This window comes from Schistocerca gregaria, unplaced genomic scaffold (genome assembly GCF_023897955.1).
Source record: "Schistocerca gregaria isolate iqSchGreg1 unplaced genomic scaffold, iqSchGreg1.2 ptg000001l___fragment_1, whole genome shotgun sequence".
NCBI lineage: Eukaryota > Metazoa > Arthropoda > Insecta > Orthoptera > Acrididae > Schistocerca > Schistocerca gregaria.
In genome coordinates this window covers 2,221,688-2,231,504 of record NW_026061697.1, presented here as the reverse complement: position 1 = coordinate 2,231,504, position 9,817 = coordinate 2,221,688, and positions in this window count along the sequence as shown.

Sequence of the window (9,817 nt, the reverse complement as noted above, 5' to 3'; positions counted from 1 at the left end):
TACGCTTTATGGATGAGGTCTTCGGGTCCCTCTGCCGATCTATACCCGTAATTTTCTGTCGTATCGTACTTCCCGCGTGCACGTCGCGGCCTCATGTAGTTCCTCCGAAGCCCAGAAGAACGGTGTGCAACAGGGTTCTGTTCTAAGTGTGTGTCTGTTTTTAATAGCCATTAACGGGCTCGCTGCGGCCGTGGGAAATTCTGTCTCCGCTTCCCTGTATGCTGACGACTTCTGCCTTTACTACAGCTCTATTGGCATTGCAGTTGCTGAACGTCAGCTACAGGGCGCAATCCGCAAGGCGCAGTCTTTGGCTGTAGCGCACGGTTTTCAGTTTTCGGCAGCCAAGACCTGCGTCATGCATTTCTGCCGGCGACGCACTGTTCACCCAGAGCCGCGGTTTTATCTCGACGGTGAGCTTCTTGCAGTGGTGGAGTTACATAGGTTTTTGGGGTGGTTTTTGATGCCCGGTTGACTTGGCTGCAGCTTAAACAGGCGTGTTGGCGGCATGTAAATGCTCTGCGATGCCTGAGCCACACCAGGTGGGGCGCCGACCGATCTACTCCCTACGGCTTTACCAGGCGTTAATCCAGTCCCGTCTGAACTATGGGAGTCTGGCTAATGGCTCAGCATCCCCATTTGCGCTGCGGGTGCTGGACCCAATCCTCCACAACGGGATACGCCTTGCCACTTGTGCCTTCCGGACCAGTCCTGTGGACGGCATACTTGTGGAGGCAGGTGTCCCTCCACTGCGGATACGACGCCAACAATTACTGGCTGCTTATGCTGCCCTTGTTTTTAGCTTGCCCGAGCATCCAAATTATCGTGTCCTGTTCCCGCAGTCCCTCGTCCATCTGCCAGAACGTCGGCCCAGGTCGGGTTGTCCGATCGCCGTACGCGTCAAACAGATTCTCTACGGGCTTGGATGTTTCCCTGTACCACCTCCTTTCCGGGCCCCTCTGCGTACACCCCCATGCCTTCGGCTCGACTTGGCACAGGGCCCAAAGGACTCAGTTTCTCCGGTGGCCTTCCGACGCTGCTTTTATTCCATCCTGGACACGTATCAGGGCTCTGGCGTTGTCTATTCCGACGGTTCGATGGTTCCTGGTCATGTCGGTTATGCACTAACTCTAGGGGACCATTCTGAACAACGTTCGTTGCCGGCTGGCTGCAGTGTTTACACTGCTGAGCTGGTCACCATCTTTAGCTCCCTAGAGTATATCCGCTCCTGCTCAGATGAATCCTTCGTTATCTGTAGCGATTCCCTGAGCGGTTTACAAGCTATCGACCAGTGTTTCCCTCGTTCTCGTCTGGTGATGGCTATCCGTGAGTCCCTGCATACTCTTACCCGTTGCGGCAGATATGTGGTCTTTGTTTGGACCCCGGGTCATGTTGGGATACCCCGAAATAAAACTGTTGACCGCCTGGCGAAAGAGGCCACTAGTGCACCATCTCTGGAGATTGGCCTCCCGGCGACTGATTTGCGGGCACTATTACGCCGCAAAGTTTTCGATTTATGGGACACTGATTGGCGCAACATGCCCGTGCCTAACAAACTCCGCCGTATCAAGGAGACGACTACTGTGTGGCGGTCATCCATGCGAGCTAACTGCAGGGAATCAGTCGTCCTTTGTCGGCTCCGCATTGGCCACACCTGACTGACGCACACTTATTTACTGTGTTGTGAGGATCCCCCTCTCTCTCGTTGTGGGGCGTCCTTGACGGTGGTCCATATTCTGTTGGAGTGCGCCCTTATATCTGTGCTCAGGCAGACTTTTGCGTTGCCTGATACGCTCTCTGCGCTTTTATCTGACGACTCTTCCATAGCGGACGTAGTTCTGCGTTTTATTCGGGCAGGGAGATTTTATCGCTTAATGTAAGTGTGTGAGTTTTTGTGTTGATTCTGGCCTATGGCCTACGATTTGTCTGATTTTTTTTCATGTCTTTCTCGATGGTTGGCTTTTCCGTTTTTGTTTGTATGGTCGGCCAACCACCGTCATACTCTGTGTGATTTTAGTTCGTCTTGTCTGGTCTTTGTCTACGTTTCTCTTGTTCTGTGTCGTCTGTCTTATCGTCTGTCTTATCGTCCGTTGATCGTTTTATTCTCAGTGGGTGTTTTTAGTATTTGGAAAAAGGGACGGATGACGGTAGCAGTCTGGTCCCTCTAACCCCCACAAACCAACCAACCAAAATGTGCAGGACCTCCATCGTGCATGAACCACATGTTGTGTCACACTTGTAAAGGCACATGTTCTAGCAGCACAGGTAGTATCCTGTATGAAATCATGATTACGTGCTCCATTGAGCGTAGGTGGAAGAACATGGGGCCAAATGAAGACATCACCAACAATGCCTTCCCCAAACGTTCACAGAAAATCTGTGTTGATGACGTGATTGCACAATTGCGTGCGGATTCTCGTCAGGCCACACATGTCGATTGTGAAAATTTACAATTTGATCACGTTGGAATGAAGCCTCATACGTAAAGAGAACATTTGCACTGAAATGAGGACTGACACATTGTTGGATGAACCATTCGCAGAAGTGTACCTGTGGATGCCAATCAGCTGCTGATACATGGTACAGAAACAACTGGTTCTCCCGTAGCTTTCTCCATACAGTGACGTGGTCAATGTTACCTTGTACAGCAACAACTTCTCTCACATTGAAATTAGGGTTATCGTCAACTGCACGAAGAACAGCCTCATCCATTGCAGGTGTCCTCGTCGTTCTAGGTCTTCCCCAGTCGCGAGTCATAGGCTGGAATGTTTCGTGCTCCCTAAGACGCCGATCAATCGCTTCGAACGTCTTCCTGTCAGGACACCTTCGTTCTGGAAATCTGTCTCGATACAAACGTACCGCGCCACGGCTTTTGCCCCGTGCTAATCCATACATCAAATGGGCATCTGCCAACTCCGCATTTGTAAACATTGCACTGACTGCAAAACCACGTTCGTGATGAACACTAACCTGTTGATGCTACGTACTGACGTGCTTGAGCGTAGAGGAATGAGTCGCATGTCAACACAAGCACCAAAGTCAACTTTACCCTCCTTCAATTGGGCCAACTGGCGGTGAATCGATGAGGTACGGTACACACGGATGAAACTAAAATGAGCTCTAACATGGAAATTGAGCGTTTCCGGACACATGTCCACATAACATATTTTCTTTATATGTGTCTGCGGAATGTTTCCTGAAAGTTTGGCCGTACCTTTTTGTAACACCCTGTATAGGTTCTATGTGCATCTATAAACGTTTATAGCTTCTACGAAATTTGGAAGGTATCAGTGTATGAAAAAACTGATGAACAATCAAAGATTATTTCCAAATGAAGAAAGTGAAATAGCAGAAGACCTTCTAAAATAATGGCTTAGAGGCATATCGGACCTAGCGAGGAGGCGCAGTGGTTAGCACAATGGACTCGCTTTCGGGAGGACGACGGTTCAAATTCTGATTTAGGTTTTCTGTGATTTCCCTAAATCGCTTCAGGCAAATGCCAGGATGGTTCCCTTGAAAGGGCACGGCCGGCTCCCTTCCCTAAGCCGACGAGACCGGTGGCCTCGCTGTCTGGTCCCCTCCCCAAATCAACCAACCAACAGAGACATCGGAAGAATCATATTGGAATACAGTTTTGTTATCGATTTGTAGACATATTAGATTTATTCTCTCTATGACTCCTTTCCCCTGTCTTCTTTATCTTCGTGGATGCATATTTATTTTTTCCTCGACACTTGGACGATAGTTTACATATGAACGGCGGCTTTCGTCAACGAATTAGACTATCACATGTGGCGATAAAATTGGGAAGTTGTAAGGCTGCAAGTATATGTCTTGGTGGGATTGTTGGAAAAATACGAAGCAGGATCCGCTTTGTACTTCGTACCTTGTATTTTTGATCGATAACCTATGTCTGGGGAATAAATAAATTACTGTAGTTATTGAGTCTGTCTAGTCTTGCTGTTCGTTGAGTGCAATAATGATTTCTTCAGATTTACTTACCTCATTAGTAACCTCAACAAGGGTATGTCAGTATAATACTCAGTATGTGATTAGTTCACGTTGTTTGATCAAAATAAACAAAGATCTGAACCGATTTGTAGCACCTATCACGTCAGTTGACCGGCATAAATATTGCCTCCTCTCGCTCTCAGAGAAAACGATATGGCCTACAAATTATTGCGAGATTACGTAGCTAAGGTCTTAAGCTTTAAAATCATCTAAGATTATTGTATGCATCATTTATAGTTTACTAGTTACTGTCTATCATGGACAATATAACGTTTATAACCCAAACTTTTTCGAACATGCCTAAGGGCCTCGAACACGTGTAGCCACTCGCTAAGTAAGCCTTCTCAGTGTTTGTGTGCTTTCTTAACTGCGCCCTCAGAGCTTCGGCGCAAAACAAATCTGGAGCTGCATTTTGTGGAGGGCCGGTGCTTTCCCAGAAGTGACCTCCTGCTGCGAGACTAGGGGTGGCGGCTGCCCGCCTTTGTTTGTTTGACGTTATATAAGACGTCACTCAGCGGTAGGGTGACGGGAGGGCGACGCCAGTTGTCTGCAGTAACCACATTAGCAATCTGCAGACAAACATGACACTTTGTCCTGTCGTCGTCCTTGTGCCTCCACAAACATTCCCTGGCCGCGGTTGTGTGTTTCGGACAACATAAAGAAGAGGTTCAGTCACCGAAGTAAAGGAACAGCACATATGTTAACTGCTTCTTGGAGTGAAAACTTTACAGTTCTCTGTTAATACATCGAAAGCGGAGTCATACGCCCTCCTGTAAAATTGCTGAAGGGAATGAAAACTGAACATCAATTAAGTTTGTCTGTGTTTTGAGGACGTTGGTGTAAGAGAAATCGTTACCCCTGTTCATAGATTTGAATCCACTTCTGTCATTTACGAACCCAGGGATTTCTAACGTGGTGAAGCCCTCTATTGGTGATTAAGTAGTTACACCAACGGAATAGAGTCTCAGTTGGACAATGATATGAATCTTTATTAAAGGTATTTTGGGATGATAGTGCTGAAATAATAATCTACTGTCAGAGATATTTCGAATCTTCGAATAAATTTTTACTTTGTTATTTACATTTCTAGTGGTGATCATGTCATCTGGTTGCACTACCATTCCCTGTTACCGAATAACCCACTTGCGTTATTCATTTGCGTGTATAAAAGAAAACGAAGAATGCTCACATGTGCATTTCACCAAGTGTCGTGTAGGTTGCACATATATCAGAAATTTTGTGATGCCTAAATCTTATACAAATGGTCCGCCCCCGGTAGCTGATTCAGTCTGCTTTCCGCAGCGCTGTGGCGAGGACGTCTTGTTTACGTCCCGTCCGCGCGGTCGCGAGTGCTCGTAGTTGTTTACTACTGCGTTGTCGCTAGTTTAGCGTCCATCACTACCGACGGAACATGGCACATTCATACAGACAAACCACCATCAAGATCAGTTTTCAACCCGATAATGCACGACCGCGAGCTTTTGAAGTGGAACGTTTCCTTCATGACGACGTTAAAATTGACCCGCGAGACGTAATTGGTATCCATCTCTCTATCACGAGCAGTGTTGTCTACGTCAAGCTAGTAAGTGACGAGGTGTGCAACAGAATCGTGAGCGCACATGCCAACGGTCTTAAATTCAAACATTCTGATGGCCATATTCGGGCGGTCTCTATCGATCACGCTGGGCTTGGCCTACGTACGATACGCGTCTTCGAACTCCCTTTTGAAGTACCACTGGACGTAGTCACCGCGGCTTTCCAGCCCAACGGCAGAGTAATCAGCCATATGGCCGAAAAATGGACCACCTTTACAACGTACCCCGTTCTTAACGGGGTACGACAGATTAAAATTGAATTGACCAAACATGTTCCGTCATATCTGTCATCGGCGGATGTAGGGCGATCATTATGTATGACGGTCAGCCACGCACTTGCTCTGGTTGTGGCCAAGTAGGGCACGTCCGTTCGGATTGACTCCGACGACGGCTTACTCAAATCCCGACAGGTGAATCTATGACTCCTTCTACGGTGACGACCCTTCCTCTCAATTACGCCGAAGTTACACGGGCAGCAACCTTTACCGCTGCTGACGACATTAGTCCGATAACCGCCCTCGATGGAGAGAACATAATGGCTTCTGCAGTACAGGATCCGGCACCCCCACCTGAAGATAATCACCGACCGACCTTGCAAGAATGCGTAGATGCCAGGATGGACATTGACCCACGGGTTGTGCCGACAGCAGCTTTTCTTCCAGACACCGGAGCAGCTGAAGAAATCTACCCACATTCAGATACTGAAGCACACGTCCGTAAACAGCGTTCCCCGCGAAAATACAAGAGACGGCGGCGTGCTCCATCGGACGAGTGTTTGCAGCAATCGTCTGCCATGGACTGTGGAAATTCCGACGACGGTACCGGCGGTACAGAGGCCGCTGTAACTTCAAACTCAACAGATCGCCGTGGTGACGGCTTCAGCCCCTCCGACCCCACAGAACAGCAGGATCACAAGCAGACAGCCGCTGCCGATTCCCAGCCAGAAGAGCCGATGGAGTCAGCGCCGAGTGCCACAGCAGCTACTAACAGCCACCAACAGCCGATGGTATTTCATGGCGACTGGGCAGACGACTGTGAGGCACACTCCTTGCCCATCGTGTCGGACGACACGGGGGGAAATTTATCCCACCAGTGCTGACCCTTTCCCGCCATTAGGTAGAGTGACGAGACAGCCTTACAGGGGTACTGATGGCCAACACAGATGCTGTGGATAGACCTCAAACTTATCGCATTGCAAATATAAACATCAACACTATACGGACGCGCGCTAAGTTATCATTGCTTCAGGATATGTTGAACTCGGCTTCCATCGACATAGCCCTCCTCCAGGAAGTGTACGTCGACGACTTCCCAGACATGTACGGTTACGATGCTTGCGTCTCTCCAGCTTCCCCAAAAGGCAGTGGTGTCGCTGTACTTCTTCGGGAAGGGGTAGTGGCAGACGATATCCTGTTTCTGCCTGGGGCAAGAGGAACGGCACTCACAGTACTGGGTGTCCGCCTTATCAATATCTACGCACCTTCCGGGACGGACAAACGTCGCGAACGTTCACGATTCTTTGCGGAAGACGTCGCCCCGCTCTTCCAAAGCCCCCACGTCCATCTGTTGTTTGGAGGTGACTAAAATTGCGTACTGGCGCCCAGAGACCAACTCCCACGACATAATCCTTGCCCGGAACTGGAGACGCTAATTCGAGACCTGCAGATGGTGGACACTTGGGAACATCTTCACAGCCAACGACCGGGATTCACGCACTTCACGAGTCACTCTTCCAGTCGTATCGACAGGATTTATGTCTGACGCTCTCTCGCCGCTGGAACACAAGATGCGGAACTGTGGCCTGCAGCATTCTCGGACCACTCAGCTTACATTTGTGCCGTCACCCTGCGGCGGCAACAAGTTTGGAGAAGCCGCAGCCCGTGGAAATTAAACATCGCTCACCTGACGTACCCGGATTACCGCCAAGCCGTTGAGGATGCGTGGCATTCGTGTGAAAATTCCCTCCGTGCATATCCCACAACGATCCGCTGGTGGTTGGACTGCGCCAAACCGTCACTGAGGCGAACGTTGATAACCTACGGTCGCGACCACGCTACTTGGCGAAGTCATACACTCGACTTTTACTTCCGGGTCCTGCGCGACTGCGATACTATGGCGCCGTCTCCGGAACGACAAACGGCGGTCCACCGTGCTAAGGCTCATATTCTCGTTCATATGCGACGCCACCTAGAGGGGGTAGTCATCCGCTCGAGGACGCAGGATCGGATATCTAGCGAACGCCCGTCAATGTTCCACGTCCTTCGTGAACGTAAACGACGCCAACGAGCGCTGATACGCTTCATCGACACGGAGGACGGTCATCGCCTCACCACGCAACAAGACATAAACACAGCGTTCTACAATCATTAATCCCAGCTCAATTCCGCTCAGACCCCTGATCCGACAGCACTGGAGGACGTCTCTCAGACGATTTACAGCACCGTCACCCCGGTAATAAAAGCGGCCTTGATGGAAGAAATTACAGAAGAAGAAGTGATCAACGCCATTAGAAAAGGGGCTGTCAACAAGTCTCCGGGTCCTGATGGGCTCCCCTTGGAATTTTACCGGACTTTTCAATATTTATTAGCCTCCCGATGGACGGACATCTGTCGCGAACTACTATCCCCGGACGTGCCGCTCCCTGCGGCGCTTGTGGAAGGGATGATTATTCCTATTCACAAACCGTCCGGTGGCTCACGACTGCAGGACTACCGCCCGTTGACGCTATTGAACTGCGACTTTAAGATCTTTTCTCGACTGTTGGCGGCGCGGATACGCCAGACCCTACGCAATGTTATCTCACCCGGTCAGACGTCATTGGGAGGCGACAATAATATTCAAACGGCACTCAGCGAATATCGTGACTTGATCTCACTGGCGAGGGCATGTAGTCTGAAGGGTGCACTGGCGACCATCGATTTTAGTCAAGCTTTCGACCACAACTATTTGGAAGCGGTCCTCCAACATATGCGGTACCCACAGCCATTCGTCACTGTCGTCATGCGACTACTCCGCGGCGCAACGTCCAAGGTGATAGTCAACGGCCGACCTACGCAGCCCCTCACCATTTCTCGATCGATACGCCAAAGCTGCCCTCTGTCCACTTATACTTTACGCTGTGGCCACAGAACCTCTCCTCTGCGGCCTGTGCCAACGACTAACGGGTATGACGTTACGAGGCCACACTTTCCGATGTAAAGCGTACGCTGACGACCTGGTGATTGTCATCCGCAACGGTGACGACACCGCTAGCGCACTAACTTGGATAGCGAAATATGGCATGGCCACTGGTAGTCGTATCAACGTCGCAAAATTGGTGGCGATGAACATCGGGGTCGGATTGTCTGAGAACAGTGTCACCCCCTTACAGCTCAGTGATAGTTTGAAATGTCTCGGCATTGATTTTACAGACGATATACGACGGACCGCTGCTCACAACTTTGCAAGGCTTTTACGAAATGTTCGGACTGGAATTGCCAACAACCGCCTACGAGCCCTGGATATCGTCCAACGGACCCAGTATGTCAACACACATTTAGCGTCACGCATTCCGCACTACGCCCAGATATTACCTATACCGGTGATGTTAGCTCGCCGTATACTTGCGGCTTTTGGGTCCTTCGTGAGTTCTGGAATGCTTTTCAAGATCAAATATGAGACTCTCACCCTTCCCCCGGATCGGGGAGGGCTTGGCCTTTATCACGTTTATGACAAAGGGGTCGCCCTATTTGTCAGCACATTAGTCAAACTATGGCACCGCCGTCCGGACAGTCTGACCAGTTTGTTAATAGAAGAACTAGCACCGCCCTCCCTGTTGCCGCCTGTGCCAATACACCACGTCCCCTCTTCGCTCTTCTACATCTGTGTCTTTTACCTCGAACTCAGTTACGTTCGACTTGCCTTACCAGCGACTCAACTGGCGACGGCAAAGACTGTTTGTAGGGTCCTGCAACGTGGACGACCCGATAACGTCGTGGAGAGGAAGCACCCAAACGTCAACTAGCGAGTAGTGTTGAGGACAATTCACCAAGTAACACTAGACACTGACGTCACGGCGATGTGGTATATCACTATCAACGGTAATCAGGTGACCAGATCAAGGCTTCATGCGATCCACATGGTAGACTCACCCATGTGAACGAGCTGTGGCGTTCAAGACAACGATGAACACCGTCTTAGCTGTGGCGAGTCTACAGCAGTGTGGCACTTAGTGA